At 43.0% G+C, this 23,198-nt stretch overlaps 1 long non-coding RNA gene across 1 annotated transcript in view; it reads left to right on the forward strand.

Annotated features, from left to right (window-relative positions):
* Positions 1 to 23,198, forward strand: part of LOC142249631 (uncharacterized) — a 145,223-nt gene that overhangs the window by 112,671 nt on the left and 9,354 nt on the right. Inside the window, exon 2 of the long non-coding RNA XR_012725085.1 lies at positions 6,991 to 7,124. This is a non-coding gene — a long non-coding RNA (uncharacterized LOC142249631). The remainder of the gene's footprint in view (positions 1 to 6,990; positions 7,125 to 23,198) is intronic.

Here is a 23,198-nt window from a genome sequence, read left to right on the forward strand (position 1 = left end):
CTTTTGGACCACTCCCAGGTCCTTTATATACCCTCTGCTACCAGCAGAGGGTGCCAGTTATTCTCTCATTCATTTGGATGCTTGGCCTGGAGGTGAAAGTGTCACGTCCCCGCCGGAGTCCGCTCCTGCAACTTCTGCTCCGATCGCCGACGACGCCATGTTCCCACCATGGATAGTGCTGGTGATGGGAGAGGAGTCGGTGCCCGAGGTTCTGCGGAGCACAGGCTCCGCTCAACCACTAGGCTGGGTTTCCCTGGAACCTGCAGTACCACTGCTGACTGTAGGTGGCGTGTGTCTCCCGGCTGAAGTGGCCAACATTCACCTGCAGCCTATGGGAAGACACCACACCCTTCTTATTCCCCCTCCTGTCACATGACCACTGCCAGAGATAGTTCTGTTCTCCTGGCTCATGTGCTGTTTGTATTGTAATTCCTGTGCGCTGACCTTGCTTGTTGTTTGACTATCCTCCTGCCTGTCGTTTTTGTACCTTGCTGCCAGTTCCGGATTTGACCCCTGCTTTGTCTCCTCACTACGCCCTTGCCTGCCGATTCTGTTCCTGTTTTGCATCTCCTGGATTTTGACCCTGCCTGACGACCACGGACTACAGCCTACCACAGGTAGCGATCTCTGAGGCTCTGTGTAATTCCAAATCCCTGTAAAGGGGTTAAAGGGTTGCAGAGTTCTTGGGGTCCTGCTTTGTGAGTGGCTTTTCTCTAGATTCCCCTTACAGCCAGTCTGAGTCTGTGGCTCCTATCAGGCATTACAGAAAAGAGCTGGTGGAGCCCTTTCTTGAAGTTGCTGTGGTGGCTGCAGTCTTGCATCTGACTGCAGCAGATATTTGTTGTTTACCCCCTTGTCTGTCTTCCTTCCTTGGTGTGTTGTTTCACTGCAGCAGGACTAGTGATCCTTACCTACCTACACCCTAGCCAGGGACTATTATAGGGTCACTCAGGGTTTTGGGTTCCTGGTAGGCGACAGGTGAGGAACCTGTATACTGACTAGGAGTGCAGGGTACAGCAGTAGGTAAGTGGAGGAGGTGTCCATCTTCCCTGTCACTAGCACTAGGGCCCATCATTCTTAAAGTGTCCGTTGTTTGTCGCGATGTTACAAAAAACTAAAGTATCCAGCTATAATCCAAATTCCACATTCCATAAAATCTAACTTTTATTTAAGTCTGTATTTAAAAAACAATTATCAGTTCATGTTAGGCACTAAAAATACAGGGGTGGAGGTATGAGCACAATAGATCACGGATTACTCCTGTTTAGTTGTATATTTGGCCTCACGCCAGACCTTCCCCAGTCCACGCCATGACAGTACCATTCATCTGCTATTGCTCCTGGAAAGGTGTAATGAACATATACAATCAGGATAGCTTCTAGATACTCCTAGTCAACTGTCACGAGTGTCTCCTGTCCTTGGGAGACTTCTGACAGCTCTGGGATCTGAGTCACATATTTCCTCGTGAAATTCTGGGTTTTTAACTTATTTGCTTTTTTTTGGGTGCAGCTAGGGTTAAGTATGCTTTCCTTGCTGATAGCTTCTTGTTTGTTCGTCTCAGGTGCAGCCGGTTTGGGATCACTTCCATCCACTTTAAATAGTCACATGTTCCATCACCTGATGCCGGTTATAGAGATTCATTCTGAACTGACCACCTTGGAGGAAGAAAGGATTCTGAACTGACCACTGTTGAAGGTGGAAGTCTGTGGAAGCTATTGAAGCCATACCACCTGCAGCCCTGGTTCTTGGCTGCAGCAGTTAAGTTGGTTGCCTCTAGCCTCTTGCAGCCCTGGTGTTTGTTGGTCAAACACTAAGTTAGGGCATATACTTTTGTCTATGTTGCCCCTCTCGGTCCTCCTTCCCTTGTGTTTTATTACAGTAGTGGTGAAGTGTTGTGCACTCACCGGCCTTGGCACTATACAGGGTAAGTGGAGGGACAGTAAGGGACTAGGCATGTGACGGCAATGAGGGGAAGGACTCATATAGGGAGCTCTGGGGCCAGACACAGGTAAGTATCAGGAGGTGTCCCTACCCCTGCTCCCCATTGCATTTCTCTCCCTTTCCATCCCCATTGCAACCTCTGTGTTGCGCACTACGCAAGACATTTCCATGTCCGAGCATGAAAGCAACGTTCTGCAAACCTGGTAACTAACCAACTTGGTGCTCTTCATATCATATAATTCCTCATAGTATAATTTTCTGGGGCTCCTCTCCTGGCGGTTCAGTAGCTATATGTTCATATTATTCCAATTTGTTTCACGATCATTAACTGATCAAAGGCCTTCTTCAGGTGCCCTCAAAAAGTTGTCAATGTGGCTCAAAATAGAATTTGATGGATATTTCAGATGGATAAATCTTTTCAAAACTTTATCATTTTTTTTCCCAAAAATTCAAGTACTGGAAGGGCTTCAATTGCCCTAAAAAGACATGTGTAACTCTCTGAGGCATCCCAGAACTGTACTCATCCCCTTTTAAGCTCTTTTTTTGCAAATATAGGGATGTCAAAATGACCTCAACATACAGTATATGGCTATGGGTAAAGGAACTGTAACCTGTTTTGTACAATTTCTTCAGTATTTTACAGCTTTTTCTGCTTATTCCTTTTGCTAATCTATGAGCTGTGACGTCCTCTCACTTTCCAGATTCGCTACAAAGCGGCTGCTGCATTCCATGCCTTTGTTTTTATACAGGCTATGATAGTCCCTTCTGATTGGCTGTGTTATGCCATGTGATGTGATAGTTGCAATTCATTAAGGTCATGTGAGCCCTCCAGATTCACTACAAAGTGGCTGCTGCATTCCGTGTCTCTGCTTTTATACAGGCTATGATAGTCCCTTCTGATTGGCTGTGTTATGCAATGTGATGTAATAGCTGCAATTCATTAAAGTCATGTGAACCCACTCTTTGGCTCATGCAATCTTCTGCATCTTGCAAAATAGCAGATTTTTGGGGGGCAATTTGTGTGATGCCGAATTCTCTGGGTCCAGTGAATTTCCTAAAATTAAACCCAAATTCAGTTTGCACCCATCTCTAAAGGATATCATTGACAGTTTATCGTGAGATGGTCGGCTCTTCATGTACTTGGTGGCACTGCAGAGTCTGACAAGCAACCTGAGACTTCAGAATTGTTCAGCCTGAGCTAGGCATTAGCTGATTCAGGTTCACAGGTCTTCAACCCTGCAGGAGTTAATTCTTGCAGACTGGTGAGCAGGAGTTAGGAGCTCAGGTTGCTAATTGCCACGTGCAGTCGTCTCCTTCCTATTTAAGGCACGGTTTTCATCTAGTATGTGCCAATTATAGCTTCAGCATAAGCTCCAGCGATCCCGGTCTTGGTGGTTATCCTATTTATGGTGAACTGTGTTGCAATTTTGAGTGTTGTGGACATTCCCCTATTGCGCAGTTATTTCATTCCATTTTCTTTATTCCTTGGTATACATATTGTCTCTTCTTTATTTTTGAGTGCAGTATGTACGAGTTTCCGTTCTACCCTGTCTGTGTCATTTCTGTGGGGTTTCGTCTTTGTGTTTCCCGCCCGTCCCAAGGGTGTGGGAAAGTGGGAGTAAGATCAGAGCTCAGACAAGAGTCAGGGTCATGCTGGGGGCTCGGACCTGGCTACCATCAAGCCTACCTCCAAGATAAGGGACAGCGCAGGGTCTCGAATCTGAGGGCCAGCCTAGGGGCCCCTGTCCTGTCTTTACATAACCTGTGACACAATTTAGACTCCCTGACCATTTGGTGACCAGATATTTCCGCTGTTGGCACTGCAGAACAGGCACTCTCCCATGACTACATCTGTTAAGGTTTAGAATAATATCACATTTATCAAAGACTTTGTACATCGGGATTAGATGTACTTTTGTTTTGGCAAATGCCTAATAAAGAACAATCCTACGTGTGTTCATCAACTGTATGATCTCACAGAATAAACAGAATCCGGAAAATCAAACTTAACGCGTCCTCTTATCCTCACCTGGGTAATTCTCCATGTAATACTCTCTCTGTCAGGAAGCCTGGAATGACCCGGTGATAGATCTTTAACAATTTGGGAACTTATTTCCACCTTTGTGGTGGTTTAGGCTTGTCCCATCATCTTTTCAGACCCCTTCATACTCCAGGCTTTTCCTCGTACTATGGGATGGTTCTTTGGACGATGCTATTCCTTGTACCCAATGGGGCTCACAAACTATTCTGTCTAATAGGATTTCTCATCCAACAAGGTCTTTTCCAGTATCAGTCTCCCACCTCCTTACACTCAGAAGCCATCATCATCCTCCCCTCCCTCATAAGTGGACCGGTCAGAGCTCAGAAAAAGACAGATAAGAGTTACAAACACTCCCATTAAACTGTCAGAATGAGCTCACTCAGTGATTCTCAGTTAACTCATTCTACATCCAACAAAAGATATTGGCTACAGAAGACAAAAGGATCCAACATTTTTTAATGAGACCTGATTGCAAAAATTTATTTTAGCCAAAGATACATTCATGTAAGCAAGAAAAGAAAATTATACCCTGCTTATCTGTCTTTTTCTGAGCTTTTTTTGGCTGATTTATGACCAAAAGAATACATCAAACTTCAATTTGAAAGCAAAGAACCTGTAAAAGCTAAATTTTTGCAAATGAGTTTCATTAAAATTTTTGCATCATTTACCTTTCATAGCTTCTGTATACCACTGCTTATTGCTGGCTGCAAAATGAGTTAACTGAGAACTCGTCAGAGAGATCATCCATATAAAATGATGGAAGAGTTTATAACTTTCTTATGTCTTTTTCTGAGTTCTTTTTGTCTGATTTATGACCAAAGACTACATCAAAGTTGAATCTGAAGGCAAACAAAGAACCTGTAATAGCTAAACAGTGGAAATTTTGTAATAAAACACCTTTGCAAATAATATTTTTAATCCCAAATACGTGTGGTTTAGTTAAAAAAATTCCCTAAACGTGGGATTTTTTTTAATTAACTAAACTGCATGTATTTGGGATTAAAAATCATTTGGACAGAGACACACAGAGACAGACAGAGAGACACAGACAGAGACACAGACAGAGAGACAAACAGGGAGAGAGGGACAGAGAGAGACACACACACACACACACACAAAGACACAGAGACAGACAAAAAGAGACAGACAGAGAGACACAGACAGACAGAGAGACAGACAGAGACAAACAGAGAGAGAGAGACAGAGATAGACAGAGAGAGACAGAGACACACACACACACAGACACAGAGACAGACAGAAAGAGACAGACAGAGAGACAGACAGACAGAGAGACACACAGATATAGACAGACAGAGACAGACAGAGACACAGATAGAGAGACAAACAAACAGAGAGAGACAGATAGACAAAGAGACACAGAGACACAGAGAGACAGAGACAGACAGAAAGAGACAGAAACAGAGAGACAGAAGAGAGATACAGAGACAAGCAGAGAGAGACAGACAGAGAGACAGAGTCAGAGAGAGAGACAGACAGAGAGACAAAGACAGAGATAAACAGAGAGACAGAGATAGACAGAGAGAGAGACACACAGAGAGACAGAGACAGACAGAAAGACAGACAGAGAGACAGACAGATACAGAGACAAGCAGAGAAAGAGAAAGACAGAGTGAGACAGAGTCAGAGAGAGAGACAGAGAGAGACAGACAGAGACAGTCAGAGACAGACAGAGAGAGAAAAACAGAGACAGACAGAAACAGACAGACAAAGACAAAGTCAAAGAAAGAGACAGAGAGAGACAGAGACAGACAGAGAGAGACAAACAGAGAGAGACAGAAAGACAGACAGAGAGACAGAGAGAGAGACAAAGTCAGAGAAAGAGAGAGACACTGACAGAGAGAGACAGACAAACAGAGAGACAGACAGAGAGATAGAGAGAGACAGAGACAGACAGCGACAGACATAAAGATAGAGACAGACAGAGATGGAGACATACAAACAGAGAGGGTGAGTGAGAGAGTGGGAGAGAGGGAAAGTGGTAGAGAGACAGAAAGACACTTAGTTACTATCCCGGGCAATGTCGGGTACTACAGCTAGTAAACAAATAAATATGAAAATTAGTATGAGAAAAAGGGAAAGAAATAATTTAGCAGCGCCCAAGTGGGTGATCTAGTGACCCGGTTGCATAAAGAGGCTCCACAATTCTCCCATCACTTATTCCAACGTGTGTTTCGCTTAAGCTTCTTCTGGAGCATCACATTCTAAATACAGTCTCACTTATGATATAGTAGAAAAAAGGAAAGATACTTTTTACTGTTTTTTATTCTCCTCCTTAAACCATAGTCAAATACATTTTTTCAGGCATCGCACCTGGAATGCCGGCTGAGGCGGCCACCTGATGTGTGCACATTGCTCACCCCGATGCCGGTGTTTATTTTTCTTGTACACCACCTTATTATGACCTGTCATGTGTATGTGTTCTGTCATTATCTGGAATGCATAGTGTAACGCCGACTACCTTCATCACATTACTATTTCTAGCGTTCTCCATGTAAACACCCAAAACATCAAAGCTTAGATTTTCTGAGCACATCTGGAAATTCAAAGACGAAAATTATCCAAAATGCCCCCAGAATGTGAAAAGCTGAGTAAAGAAAGATTAGCTTAGATTGAGCAGAAGAGAACATTCTGCTCCCTGTTGAAGGTTATACGGCAATATTGGATGTGGAACATGTAATCGATGACATCACAAATCCGCTTATGGATTTAAAGGGGATTACCACCCAGAAGGGGCATTGGGGTACGTTTCCTAAAGTAGTGGATGCCATAGACCTGTAATTACTAATCTGTTACACAAAACACATTGATTCAACAAGATTTTTCCTACCTTTCTAAATAAAGGAGCCCCCTCGCTCTCAAAGACCCCCCTTTTTTGCTGAGCCATATGAAGGGGTAATGTAATTCCCATCTTTAAGCATTTTTGCAATTTACCGCTCACTAAAATTTGCAGCCGTTTTGAGATATTAACACTCTTCTTTTGTTTACAGCTCGTTGCCTAGGAGACCGACCACCACATTCTAAACGTTGCAGTGAAGCTTTCCGGGATTAGTAGGTAACAGTTCCCTCCAGCGATCTTCGTCAGCGTTATAACAGTGTGTACAAACTCAATAGGAAAGAGCTTGTAAGTACCGCCTATGTTCTGTTGTCTCTGCAGCAGAGGGGGTCGGTTTCCAACGCAACGAGCTGTAAACAAAATAAAAGATTATTAATATCTCAAGAATGGCTGGAAATTCTAATAAGCAGTAAATAGCAAAACCGCTTGTATCTACCAGCACTATCCGACAAGACACATTTCTGAAGGCTGTAAAGGCGATGTCCATATTCACAAACATTTTTTTTCCCATTTACTTAAAGGTTCTAAAATAAGACAGCGGCAAAGAGGCATAATGGGGCACAATGTGAGGATCATATTGAGGGTAACGTTTTTACTCAGGGGGCGCAGTGTGCGCCATATTTATATTCAGGGGCACAATGGGCATAAGTTTTATTTATTGAGACAACTCGGTGTGGGGAATAGTTTATATTCAGGGTTCACATTGTGGGGCATTTATTTTTATCTGGATGTACATTGTAGAACATTTTTAATTTAGAGGGCACATTTTGGTATATTTTTTTCATGGGGTACATTTTAGGCATATTCTTTAATGAGGTACAGTGCTGAGCATTTTTTCTTTTTGCTTAGGGATGTGAGGGATGTAAAAAATGGTTGTATAATAATGTATAGATAAAAGTTGTTTGGGTCCTAATAGATAATAGATGGATGGATAGATAGATAGATAGATAGATAGATAGATGGATAGATAGATAGATAGATGGATAGATAGATAGAGGGATAGATAGATAGATAGATGGATAGATAGATAGATAGATGGATAGATAGATAGAGGGATAGATAGAGGGATAGATAGAGGGATAGATAGAGGGATAGATAGATAGATAGATAGATAGATAGAGGGATAGATAGATAGATAGATAGATAGATAGATAGATAGAGGGATAGATAGATAGATAGATAGATAGATAGATAGATAGATAGATAGATAGATAGATAGATAGATAGAGGGATAGATAGAGGGATAGATGGATAGATAGAGGGATAGATAGAGAGATAGAGAGATGGAGAGATAGATGGATAGATAGAGGGATCGATAGAGGGATAGATAGATAGATAGATAGATAGATAGATAGATAGATAGATAGATAGATAGATAGATAGATAGATAGAGGGATAGAGAGAGAGATAGATGGATAAATGGGTAGATAGATAATAGATGGATAAATGGGTAGATAGATAATAGATGGATAAATGGGTAGATAGATGGATAGATAGAGAGAAAGATAGGATAGATATAGATGGATGGATGGATAGATAGAAGGATAGATAATGGATGGATGGATAAATAGATAGATTGAAAGGATACATAGATAGAAGGATAGATAGATAGATGATAGATACTGTAAAAGGATAGCTAATAGATGGATGGATAGATTAAGAAAGAGATAAAGAAAAAAAGAAAGAGAGAAAGAAAGAAAGACAAAGAATGACTGAATGAGAAGGAAAGAGAAAGAAAAAAAGAAAGACAATGAAAGAAAGAAAAATAAAGACAGAATGAATGAGAATTAAATAAAGAAAGAAGGAAAGAGAAAGAAAGAAAAAGAAAGACTGAATAAATGAGAAAGAAAGAATGAATGAGAAAGAAAGAAAGACAAAGAAGGAAAAAAGAAAGAGAAAGAAGAAAGAATAAGTAAGCAGCACTCCCCTAAGAGTGGAAAAGGGCAGGACATTTTGGTTCGTGCATGAAAATTCTTCTGTTGTGGAAACAAAATATTGTCGCATGGGCTAATAAAGAGTCCTGCAGATTTTCACTTATTTTTCTCCTCTTTGGGTTGGAAGTTCTGCTTATTTTTTTCTATCTACATTACATTGGATGTAAGATCGAATATGGTAATATTTTTGGTGCTACTTTGTTATATCTTTCTCTAGATAGATAGATAGATAGATAGATAGATAAAGGGATAGATAGATGGATAGATAAATAGATAGTAGCTAATCTCAGTTTTCTTTGGGCTATGCCCCAGAGATAATATGTCTCAGCTCCTGGTGGCAGTCATTATGACATTAGTGTCTCCCCGGTGTCTTTCCTCTTTTGTGAATGTTCCGTACATCGGATAGAACATAAAATTCTCTATAAACTCCATTTCTTAAATGCCGGGTTTTGGATGATGTGACTCAGTCCTGGAAAGTGACGGCACAACCTGGTGCCGCTGTTCCCACCTTTCTCATTAGCACTTTGACAATTACTGGAAATCGGGAAGTGAGAAAACGCTCAAACACTCATTTGACTTCCCTGATATTGTGAAAGGTCAAGATTACAGCCATTGTTGTGTCCGTCACTTCTCCGCTCACAACTGGACTTTTCATGCCACTTTTTTTATGTGAGAACCAGAAATGAGATGGTATCGGGGAAATGTGATAGAGATACCGGGCAAGTGAAGCCTGGAAACCTGTGCCGGTGCCAGGAGCACCCCTCCTTTTATACTATGGCATATTCTATAAGGAGATTTTCAAGTACTGATCAAGACCTTGTTGATGGCTCCACCATACCATGAGAATGGGACCCTGTCCGATGCTATTGATGGCTCTATGGGCTGCTGGGATTTCAGCCCAGCCCCTGCAAATGGGCGTATTATAGGGCATAGTGGAGATTTATGGTAAATGTAATGCTGCTCCGTCAAATATACAGTTGTGCTAAAAAGTTTACACACCCACAGATTTTTTCAGAGAATATAAATTACACAAAATCTTTTTTTCCACTCATGGATAGTGGTCGGGTGAAGCCATTTATTGTCATACTATTGTGTTTTCTCTTTTTAAATCATAATAACAACCAAAAACATCCAAATGACCCTGATGAAAAGTTCACATATCCCAGTTCTTAATACCGTGTATTGTCCCCTCTAACATCAATGACAGCTTGAAGTCTTTAGTGGTAGTTGTGGATGAGGCTCTTTATTTTCTCAGATGGTGAAGCTGCCCATTCTTCTTGGCAAAAAGCCTCCAGTTCCTGTAAATTCCTGTGTTTTCTTGGCATACACTGCACGCTTGAGTTCTCCCCAGAGTGGCTCAATGATATTAAGGTCAGGAGACTGAGATGGCCACTCCAGAACCTTCACTTTGTTCTGCTGTAGCCAATGACAAGTCGACTTGGCCTTGTGCTTTGGATCGGAACGTTCAAGTATGTCCCATGCGCAGCTTCCGGGCTGACGAGTGCAAATTTTCCTCCAGTATTTGCTGATAATGTGCTGCATTCATCTTTCCTTCAACTTTGACCAAGTTTCCTGAACCTTTTGTAGCTCACACATCCCCATATCATCAGCGATCCACCTCCGTGCTTGACAGTAGGAATGGTGTTCCTTTCATCATAGGCCTTATTGACATCTCTCCAAATGTAATGTTTATGGTTGTGGCCAAAAAGTTCAATTTTGGTCTCATGACTCTAAATTACCTTGTTCCAGAGGTTTGGAGGCTTGTCTCTGTGCTGTTTGGCGTATTGTAGGCGAGATACTTTGTGGCATTTGCGCTGTAGTGGCTTTCTTCTGGCGACTCCACCATGCAGCCCATTTTTCTTCATGTGCCTCCTTATTGTGCATCTTGAAACATCCACACCGCTAGTTTTCAGTGACTCCTGTATATTTCAGATGATGTCATTTGTGGGTTTTTCATTGGATCCCGAACAATTTTTCTGACAGTTGTGGCTGAATTTTTTGTTGGTCTACTTCATCGTGGTTTTATTTTTACAGAGCCCCTGATTTTCCATCTGTTAATCACAGTTTGAACACTGCTGACTGGCATTATCAATTCCTCGGATATCTTTTTGTATCCCTTTCCTGTTTTACACAGTTCAACTACCTTTTCCGGTCGATCAATTGACAATTCTTTTGTTTTCGCCATGACTCACAATCCAGAAAGGTCACTGGCTGGATGAAAGATGCCAGAGTCTGTCTGGATCCCAGAAACTCACTCAGCTTTTATGCACACAATGATTACAAGCAAACAGGCCACAGATGAGGATGTTACCTTTATTAGCCATTCAAACCCATTTGTGTCACCTTCTTTGCATGTTATCAGTCCGGGTATGTGAACTTTTGATCAGGGTCATTTGGATGTTTTGGCACAGTAGTTTGATAATAAATGGCTTCACCCAACCACTAACCATGAGTGGAAAAAAAAGATTGTGTGTTATCATTCATATTCTCTGTAAAAAAGGCCAAGAAAGCAAAAAATCTGCCAGGGTGTGTAAACATTTGAGCGCAACTGTATGTTGTCATACTCCATGCTTAGCATTTTCCCCAACATGTATGTGACAGTATCCAGGAGCTGGACGCTTTATGATGTGTGGGAAATTGTGTTTAATTATATATCTAAGGGCTAAAAATATGGCATTAGCCTTTGACACATATAATTACACCCGTCCTGCACCCCACAACATCTGTTTTGTTTGGTGTGCAGAGATATCTAATTACGGCAAACAAACACGAATGTGCTTATTTAGCGAAGCTTTCCTTTAGATTTATTTTATATAGTTGTGGCCAAAGCTGTTTCCAAACTGCAGTCAGCAATTAGCAAAAAAATAGTGGATGAGGTCCAAAACGAGAGAAGATTCCCTTTGAAGTCACGATGGGCGCTGCATTGTTAGAGAAAACGCTCACAGCGAAAAGGAGAAATGACTCATATACATTGGATGACGATCAGACCCGAATATTAGCAGAAGGAGCCGTTTTTAGATACATTTGAAGAAGAGACGGTCAGACTGACCCACCAGAGACACAGGATAGTACAGTAGAGGATCTTACCCAAAAAAGTTCCAATTTTGTGAAATTCCATCAATCTATCCATCCTTCTATCTATCTATCTATTTATCTATCTATCTATCTATCCATTATCTATCTATCTATCTATCTAAAATATCTATCTATCTATCAATCTATCGATCCATCCTCCTATAATATCTATCGATCATTCTATTATCTATCTATTTATGTACCTATCTATCTTTCTATCTATCTATCTATCTATCTATCTATCTATCTATCCCTCTATCTATCCCTCTATCTATCTATCTATCCCTCTATCTATCCCTCTATCTATCTATCTATCTATCTATCTATCCCTCTATCTATCTATCTATCTATCTATCTATCCCTCTTTCTATCCCTCTATCTATCTATCTATCTATCTATCTATCTATCTATCTATCTATCTATCTATCTATCTATCTATCTATCTATCTATCCCTCTATCTATCTATCTATCTATCTATCTATCTATCTATCTATCTATCTATCTATCTATCTATCCCTCTATCTATCTATCTATCTATCTAGCTATCCCTCTATCTATCTATCTATCTATCTATCTATCTATCTATCTATCTATCTATCTATCTATCTATCTATCCCTCTATCTATCTATCTATCTATCTATCTATCCCTCTATCTATCCCTCTATCTATCCATCCATCTATCCATCTATCTATCTATCTATCTATCTATCTATCTATCTATCCATCTATCTATCTATCTATCTATCTATCCCTCTATCTATCTATCTATCTATCTATCTATCTATCTATCTATCTATCTATCTATCTATCTATCTATCTATCTATCCATCTATCTATCTATCTATCTATCTATCTATCCCTCTATCTATCTTTCTATCTATCCCTCTATCTATCTATCTATCTATCTATCCCTCTATCTATCTTTCTATCTATCCCTCTATCTATCCCTCTATCTATCTATCTATCTATCCCTCTATCTATCTATCTATCTATCCATCTTTCTATCTATCTATCCACTATCTATCCATGTTTCATAGTTTTTAAGGTTGAAGGGAGACTCTAAAGGGAGCTTTACACGCTACGATATCGTTAATGTTTTATCGTCGGGGTCACGTTGTTAGTGACGCACATCCGGCGTCATTAACGATATCGCAGCGTGTGATACTTACCAGCGACCTTAAGCGACCTCAAAAATGGTGAAAATCGTTCACCATGGAGAGGTCGTCCCAAACTCAAAAATCGGTAAGGGTTGTTTATCCAGGTGGTTCATCGCTCATGCGGCAGCACACATCGCTATGTGTGACACCGCATGAGCGAGGAACGTCTCCTTACCTGCCGCCGGCCGCAATGCGGAAGGAAGGAGGTGGGCGGGATGTTACGTCTTGCTCATCTCCGCCCCTCCGCTTTGATTGGCTGGCCGCTTAGTGACGTTGCGGTGACGTCGCTGTGATGCCGAACGTCCCTCCCCCTTGAAGGAGGGATTGTTCAGCAGTCACAGCGACGCCGCCGACCAGGTAAGTATGTGTGACGCTGCCGTAGCGATAATGTTCGCTACGGCAGCGATCACAAACAATCGCATGCGCGACGGGGGCGGGTACTTACACGCTCGCTATCGCTACAAATTGCTAGCGATATCGCTACCGTGTAAAGCCCCCTTAAGTCCATCTACTTCAACCCGTAGCCTAACATGTTGATCGAGAGGAAGGCAAAAAAACCCCAATGTGTAAAATAAGCTCCAATGGGGAAAAAAATTCCTTCCTTCGTCCACATCCGGCAATCAGACTAGTTCCCTGGATCAACACCCTGTCATAAAATCTAATATACATAACTGCTAATATTACATTTTTCAAGAAAGGCGTCCAGGCTCTGCTTAAATGTTAGTAGTGAATCACTCATTACAACATCATGCGGCAGAGAGTTCCATAGTCTCACTGCTCGTACAGTAAAGAATCCTCGTCTGTGATTGTGATTAAACCTTCTTTCCTCGAGACGTAGCGGATGCCCCCGTGTTCCAGTCGCAGGCCTAGGTGTAAAGAGATCTTTGGAAAGGTCTCTGTACTGTCCCCTCATATATTTATACATTGTGATTAGATCCCCCCTAAGCCTTTGTTTTTCCAAACTAAATAACCCCAAGTTTAATAACCTGTCTTGGTGTTGCAGCCCCCCCATTCCTCTAATAATCTTGGTCGCTCTTCTATCTACCTGTAAGATTATGCTATTTATAACCTTCTATACATTTGCTATCAAGAAAAGCCTCCATTCCTCTCTTACAATCATTCAGTGAGTGGCCGTCACCACTTCCTCAGGAAGAGAGTTCCAGAGCCTCACTGCTCTTACCGTGAAGAACCCTCTTCTATGCTGATGTAGGAATTTTCTTTCCTCCAATCGAATAGAATGCCCCCTTGTTCTTGTCATAGTCCTTGGTACAAACAGATCATGGGAGAGATCTCTATATGGCCCTCTGATATATTTGTACATATTTATTAGGTCTCCCCTAAGTCTTCTCTTTTCTAGAGTAAATAGAGCTAATTTTGATAACCTTTCCGTGTATTGTAATGCACCCACTCCATTCATTATTTTAGTAGCCCGCCTCTGAACCCTTTCAAGTTCAGTAATGTCTTTCTTGAGCACCGGTGCCCAAAATTGCACACAATACTCCAAGTGTGGTCTGACTAGTGATTTGTACAGAGGGAGAATGAGGTTTTCATCTCGTGCCCCCCCATGTATCTATTTATTTATCTATCTACCTATCTATTTATCCATCCTTCTATCTATCCATCTATCTATCTATCTATCTATCTATCCATCTATCTACCTATCAATTATCTATCCATCTATCTATCTATCCATCTTTCTATCTAGCTATCTATCTATCCACTATCTATCCATGTATCTATCTATCTATCACTCTATCTATCTATCTATCTATCTATCCCTCTATCTATCTATCTATCTATCTATCCCTCTATCTATCTATCTATCTATATCTATATATCCCTCTATCTATCCCTCTATCTATCTATCTATCTATCTATCTATCACTCTATCTATCTATCTATCTATCTATCTATCTATCTATCTATCTATCTATCCCTCTATCTATCTATCCCTCTATCTATTTATCTATCTATCTATCCCTCTATCTATCTATCTATCTATCTATCTATCTATCTATCTATCTATCTATCTATATCTATCTATCCCTCTATCTATCCCTCTATCTATCCCTCTATCTACCTATCTATCTATCTATCTATCTACAGTTAGGTCCAGAAATATTTGGACAGTGACACAAGTTTTTTTATTTTAGCTGTTTACAGAAACATGTTCAGAAATACAATTATATATATAATATGGGCTGAAAGTGCACACTCCCAGCTGCAATATGAGAGTTTTCACATCCAAATCGGAGAAAGGGTTTAGGAATCATAGCTCTGTAATGCATAGCCTCCTCTTTTTCAAGGGACCAAAAGTAATTGGACAAGGGACTCTAAGGGCTGCAATTAACTCTGAAGGCGTCTCCCTCGTTAACCTGTAATCAATGAAGTAGTTAAAAGGTCTGGGGTTGATTACAGGTGTGTGGTTTTGCATTTGGAAGCTGTTGCTGTGACCAGACAACATGCGGTCTAAGGAACTCTCAATTGAGGTGAAGCAGAACATCCTGAGGCTGAAAAAAAAGAAAAAATCCATCAGAGAGATAGCAGACATGCTTGGAGTAGCAAAATCAACAGTCGGGTACATTCTGAGAAAAAAGGAATTGACTGGTGAGCTTGGGAACTCAAAAAGGCCTGGGCGTCCACGGATGACAACAGTGGTGGATGATCGCCGCATACTTTCTTTGGTGAAGAAGAACCCGTTCACAACATCAACTGAAGTCCAGAACACTCTCAGTGAAGTAGGTGTATCTGTCTCTAAGTCAACAGTAAAGAGAAGACTCCATGAAAGTAAATACAAAGGGTTCACATCTAGATGCAAACCATTCATCAATTCCAAAAATAGACAGGCCAGAGTTAAATTTGCTGAAAAACACCTCATGAAGCCAGCTCAGTTCTGGAAAAGTATTCTATGGACAGATGAGACAAAGATCAACCTGTACCAGAATGATGGGAAGAAAAAAGTTTGGAGAAGAAAGGGAACGGCACATGATCCAAGGCACACCCCATCCTCTGTAAAACATGGTGGAGGCAACGTGATGGCATGGGCATGCATGGCTTTCAATGGCACTGGGTCACTTGTGTTTATTGATGACATAACAGCAGACAAGAGTAGCCGGATGAATTCTGAAGTGTACAGGGATATACTTTCAGCCCAGATTCAGCCAAATGCCGCAAAGTTGATCGGACGGCGCTTCATAGTACAGATGGACAATGACCCCAAGCATACAGCCAAAGCTACCCAGGAGTTCATGAGTGCAAAAAAGTGGAACATTCTGCAATGGCCAAGTCAATCACCAGATCTTAACCCAATTGAGCATGCATTTCACTTGCTCAAATCCAGACTTAAGACGGAAAGACCCACAAACAAGCAAGACCTGAAGGCTGCGGCTGTAAAGGCCTGGCAAAGCATTAAGAAGGAGGAAACCCAGCGTTTGGTGATGTCCATGGGTTCCAGACTTAAGGCAGTGATTGCCTCCAAAGGATTCGCAACAAAATATTGAAAATAAAAATATTTTGTTTGGGTTTGGTTTATTTGTCCAATTACTTTTGACCTCCTAAAATGTGGAGTGTTTGTAAAGAAATGTGACAATTCCTACAATTTCTATCAGATATTTTTGTTCAAACCTTCAAATTAAACGTTACAATCTGCACTTGAATTCTGTTGTAGAGGTTTCATTTCAAATCCAATGTGGTGGCATGCAGAGCCCAACTCGCGAAAATTGTGTCACTGTCCAAATATTTCTGGACCTAACTGTATCTATCTATATATCTATCTTTCCTTCTATCCATCTATCCAGATACTAGATTTACTTAATATTGGTAGCAACATTGAAAAAGTTTTTTTTTCTTAACGAGAACCTTTTCAGGGCTGAGAAAGTCCTGAAGAATTGTGAAGGACAGGCCGTGTGTTTCTATTCACTATAACCATTTACAGCCAGATACTAATGTCAATAAATGATATGACCTTATAAAACTAAGAATGAAGTATTGCTATGATTGCTGGTCATGTCCGGTGACCAATGTCCTGTACGGTGACAGGCGAGGCATTTCCTAAGGAGAGGAAGAGGATGTACGCTGGACCTTCCCAACATTTACAGGGGATTAGATAGCTGTCAGGATCCTCAACCACAAACGGTTCCTCGGCAGAGCTGCGGGCGAGACATTATACTGTCACATAGTAGCCATCACAGCCACATTCTATGCCAAACTGCAGATAACAATGGAATGTTCCAGACAATCGAGCATCTAACCCCCTGATACATTCTTGCATTTGCTCCTATTCTTTTATCTATATTTTTGAAGTTTATTTTTTCTTTCTGTTCGCCATTGTGATTCCTCAAAATATGGCCCCCATCACCAGTTTCCACAGCCTCCATGCTCTCTAAACATATACAGATTTATTCTAATACCTTTAGATATTATAACAATGATTCTGAACCAGACACTACAAGAACTTTTGCCCCCTCCGTATATCCTCATAGCCGGACCCTCACTCCTCTTGTTAATTGTTGAGTTTTGTTACTCTGCAATACTCTCATACAAAGGTGGAACGATCGCGGTTGCAGAGATCACGACCGTGACCAGGGTATCGGGGGCCTGCCGGCCTCAAAATCTGCTTCAGCTGTATGTGCATCTGAGGGTGCACATCCAGCTGAAATGCATTGCGGTGCAGAGACTCGTCGGGTCTCTGTGCTGCGATACACGCTGCTGGCCAAACAGAAGCCAGCAGCTTTCAGGAGCGTCCCCGTGACTGAGGCTGAGCATGACAATGACGTCATGAGTTGCCATAGCACAGATGCCAATGAAAGCTACTGGCCACTGCAGGCCGGCTATAGAGGTGTGAGCCGGGGAAGGTGAGTACAGTATATACAAGTAGTGGGACAGTATACACAGGAGGGGCCAAGGAGAGGAGCATATATACCAGGAGGGGAATAGTAAATACCAGGAGGGGGACAGTATATACCAGGAGGGGACAGTATATACAAGGAGGGGGACAGTATATACAAGGAGGGGGACAGTAGATACCAGGAGGGGTCCAGGAGAGGAACATATATACCAGAAAGGAGACAGTATATACAAGGAGGGGACAGTAGATACCAGGAGGGGAATCGTAAATACCAGGAGGGGGACAGTATATACCAGGAGGGGGACAGTATATACAAGGAGAGGGAAAGTAAGTACCAGAAGGGGGACAGGAGAGGAACATATATACCAGGAGGGAGACAGTATATACAAGGAGGGGACAGTAGATACCAGGATGGGCCCAGTAGAGGAACATACCAGGAGGGGGACAGTGTAATGCAAGAGGGGGACAGTATATACCAGAAGAATAACATATATGCCAGGAGGGGGACAGCATATACCAGGATTGAGACAGTATATACCAGGAGGGGCCCAGGAGAGGAACATATATACTAGGAGAAGGATAGGATATACCAGATGAACCCAGGAGGAGGACAGTAAATACCAGGATGGGGGACGTATTTACTAGGCTAGGGGGGACATACCAGGATAGGGGCATATATACCGGGATGATGAACATATATACCAGGATGGGGGACATATTTACGAGGAAGGAGCCCAGGAGGGGTTACATTAGAACAGGATGGGGGACTTTACTACATAATGGGGGGAGGGCAACTCATATGTTTTTAGAAGATTTAGAAGGCTAAATGTATACATACATATACATACATCTGACCAACATGCGGGGATAGGGGGCCCATGTCCAAATTTTGCTCCTGGGCCCATCGAACTCTAGTTACGCCACTGCTCTCATATTGTCTGTTTCAATCCCCTTCTGATTTGCGGAATATATTGATGCTTATTATTAGTTTTATGACTTGGCCATCGATGTTAAAGTAGTGAACAACTTCTTAAAGTTTTGCCTCTAGTTATGGTAGTGAGCATTGGAGAAGACCTTCTGGTGGGACACACAACGGACATGAGGTCTTCTTAGTTCATCCGTCCCAACACCTCCAGGTCCAGGGTATTTATGTCCCTCACGATCAGACTGACTGTCACAGTTGTCACTGGTCCAGATGGCAAAGTAACCGTAGAACTCCCAGCTTATATCATAAAGTCCGTCTCTTCCTGAAGAACATAATGTGAAGTCTGACCGGCACACGGCCAACCGCGATTATATATTTACGGCTAAATAAAGATTGTGGACCCGAAGTGCAAGCAAAATCTCCGGATCCACTGAGAAGTTGATTCTCCTTTATTGTAGCCGATACATGACTTTTATTTGCTCCATTTCATAAACTAAGGTGTTACGTGGGAAGTTAGAAAGTCAAGTAAGTTCTCGGCTATCAAGTATCTCCCGAGCATTGCAGAAAGCTGAACCAGCCACCAGGCTCGGATGTCAAATCAATACAAGTAAACCAGGAGGATAATTTGGATTTTGTGAGCCGTCTTTGGAGATTGCTGTGCCCTCAGGATGATGCCTCTAATCCTTTCCTTGGGTCACGGCCAGGGCAGAGGAAGGAACTGTAGTGGAAATTACAGAAACCTGCACCTTCCTCCAGTAAGTAGATATTCATGAGGCTACCTCCTGCTGATAGGCTAAGAGTCGTAGTCCCCAACAATCTTATTGTCATCTTTTATGGCTTTTATGCTTTTAAGTTGTGGAGTTTACAAAAAATAATTTTTGCGACAGGAGACAAATTTGGTGCTTAGGTATGTCCTTGAGACCAGTGGTATACTGACAGTGACAGTAGACAACATGGCTGCTATGGGGCCCAGGAGTCAGGAGGGTCCAGTGCCAGCGCCAGCACCCCCGCCAGTCACCACATGTTCAACTTTATCGGCAACGATTAAAGAAGGAGCGGTCCACTCCCTCCTCCATCATTCTCTCTCTCGACACACCGAGAGCAATACCGCGGAAGAAATGCTACCACAGGCCTCCTGTATCCGTTGTTTCAGGTGCCCCACATCCTGGATCCTGGATCTGCGGTATTGCTCTCGGTGTGTCAAGAGTGGGAGAAGAGAATAGCATTGACAATTCAACACAATGGGCAGCACTTTCAGCACATCCTTTAGTGCAGGGGTGGGGAACCTTTTTCCAGCCGGGGGCCATTTGGAAATTTCTACCAACCTTCGGGGGCCGCACAAAATTATCAATGTTTAACCCCTTCACGATCGGCTGATTTTTCACTTTCCATTTTTTTTTTCGCCATTCTTTTTCTGAGAGACGTAACTTTTTTATTTTTCAGTCAATATGGTCATGTGAGGGCTCATTTTTTGCTGAATGAGCTGTACTTTTAAATAAACCATAGGTTTTACCATATATTGTACTGGAAAATGGTAAAAAAAATTCCAAATGCAGAAAAATTGCAAAAAAAGTGCGATAGCACTATTGTTTTTGAGATATTTTATTCACTGTGTTCACTGTATGGTAAAACTGATGTGTGGGTGTGATGCCTCAGGTCAGTGCGAGTTTGTTGACACCAAACATGTATAGGTTTACTTTTATATAAGGGGTTAAGAAAATTCGGAAGTTTGTCTGAAAAAAGTGGCGCACGTTTTACGCCATATTCCGTGACCCGTAGTGTTCTCATTTTTTGGGATCTATGGCTCAGTGACAGCTTATTTTTTGCGACTCGAGCTGACGTTTTTAACGGTACCATTTTTGTGCAGATGCTACGTTTTGATCGCCTGTTATTGCATTTTGCGCAAAAGTTGTGACGACAAAAAAAGTCACTTTGGTGTTTGGAATTTTTTTGCCGCTACGCCGTTTACTGATCAGATTAATTTATTTTATATTTTGATAGATCGGGCGTTTCTGAACGCGGCGATACCAAATTTGTGTATATTTTTTATTTTTTTAACCCTTTAATTTTCAATGGGGTGAAAGGGGGGTGATTTGAACATTTAGGTTTTTTTGTTTTTTTTTAAATTTTTTAAAACTTTTTTAAAACTTTTTTTTTATTTTACTAGTCCCCCTAGGGGGCTATAGCGATCAGCAATCCAATCGCTCTGCACTATCTGCTGATCACAGCTACACAGCTGTAAACAGCAGATACGTGCACTTCTTGCTTCCCTGGCTTCCGTGGAAAGCGAAAGTGAAAGTGGTTCATGTCTAGCACAGGAGTCATCACATGACCCTGTGCTACCATGACAACCATCAGAAGTCACGTGATCATGTCACGTGACTTCCGGTATCGGGCGGTAAGTAAAACTTTACCGCGATCGCGTTTATAATGGCACTGTCACATATTGACAGCGCCATTACAGGAGTTAAATGGCACGAGCAGATAACGATTCTGCTCGTGCCTAGCAGGCACACATCTCAGCTGTGAAAATCAGCTGAGATGTGCGCCGATCGCGGCATGCTGCTGCCGGCAGACCGCGGGCAGTAGCATTATGACCGCTAGGACGTAATTTTACTGCCCGCGGTCGTTAAGGGGTTAAATGACTCTGCTATATTTGGTGAAACAATTAATTAACTCACCCCTACTATGATGGCCGGAGCGGCTTCTCTTTGGTGCAGCTGTGATGTTCGGTGATACTAATCATGTTTCTTATCGCAACAGGTTTTTCAGGTTTGTCTTGGTCTGGAGCACAGTCAACTCTTTGTGATAATAAGATTGGTAAATCATATACATCACATAACAGATACTGTATATACATCACAGGAGAAGCTGAAGGCACTGGGACTGCTGTAGATACATACATCACCGGAGACATGGGGGCATATACATCACATAGGAGACGCTGGGACTGCTGTATATACATCACATAGGAGACACTGAGACTACTGTATATACATCACAGGTGACACTGGGGGCACATACATTATACAAGGGGCTGGGGACATGTAAATGCCCCCAGCATCTCCAATCTGATTTATATGCCCCCAGCATCTCCAATGTGATGTGTAAGTCACATGAGACACAGGGGGCATACACATCACTGGAGACGCAGGGGGCATACACATCACTGGAGACACAGAGGGCATGCACATCACAAGAGATGCTTGGGGCATGCACATCACAAGAGGGGCTGGGGGCATGTACATCACAAGAGGGGCTGGGGGCATGCACATCACAAGAGGGGCTGGGGGCATGCACATCACAAGAGGGGCTGGGGGCATGCACATCACAAGAGGAGCTGGGGACATGCACATCACAAGAGGGGCTGGGGGCATGCACACCACAAGAGGGGTTGGGGGCATGCACACCACAAGACGGGCTAGGGGCACAGACACCACACGAGAGTCTGGGGCACAGACATCACAAGAGGGGCTTTGGCACAGACATCACTGGAGGGAGCACAGACATCACTGGGGGGAGTCACAGACATCACGGGGGGGCTGCTCACAGGACTGGGAGGGCTGCACACAGGAATGGGGGGGCTGTACACAGGACTGGGGGATAGGCTGCACACAGGCTGCACACAGGACTGGGGGATAGGCTGCACACAGGACTGGGGGATGGGCTGCACACAGGATTAAGGATGGGCTGCACACAGGACTGGGGGGCTGCACACAGGACTGGGGGATAGGCTGCACACAGGATTGGGTGATGGGCTGCACAAAGGATTGGGGGATGGGCTGCACACAGGACTGGATGATGGGCTGCACACAGGATTGGGGGATGGGCTGCACACAGGATTGGGGGATGGGCTGCACACAGTATTGGGGGATGGTCTGCACACAGTATTGGGGGATGGTCTGCACACAGTATTGGGGGATGGGCTGCACACAGGACTGGGGGATGGCCTGCACACAGGACTGGGGGATGGGCTGCACATAGGACTGGGGGGCTGCACACAGGATGGGGGGGTTGCACACAGGACTGGGTGATGGGCTGCACACAGGACTGGGTGATGGGCTGCACATTGGATTGGGGGGGCTGCACACAGGATGAGGGGGTTGCACACAGGACTGGGTGATGGGCTGCTCACAGGACTGGGTGATGGGCTGCACATAGGACTGGGGGGCTGCACACAGGATGGAGGGGTGCACACAGGACATTAGGGGGCACACTGCACTGAGGGTCTCATGCAACTCTGGGGGAGAGGGTTTACAGAACTGGGGTGGGGAGGCACAAAGCACTGGACAGGGCACATAGCAGCAGCGGACAGGCGCTGGACTCACAGCAGCATCTCACTTACAGCACCGGAGTGCAGGCGCCGGACACACGGCATCGGAAGGAGAAGGTGGGCACAGAGCTCCAGAGGGCAGGGGGCGGG

This window comes from Anomaloglossus baeobatrachus, chromosome 8 (assembly GCF_048569485.1).
Source record: "Anomaloglossus baeobatrachus isolate aAnoBae1 chromosome 8, aAnoBae1.hap1, whole genome shotgun sequence".
NCBI lineage: Eukaryota > Metazoa > Chordata > Amphibia > Anura > Aromobatidae > Anomaloglossus > Anomaloglossus baeobatrachus.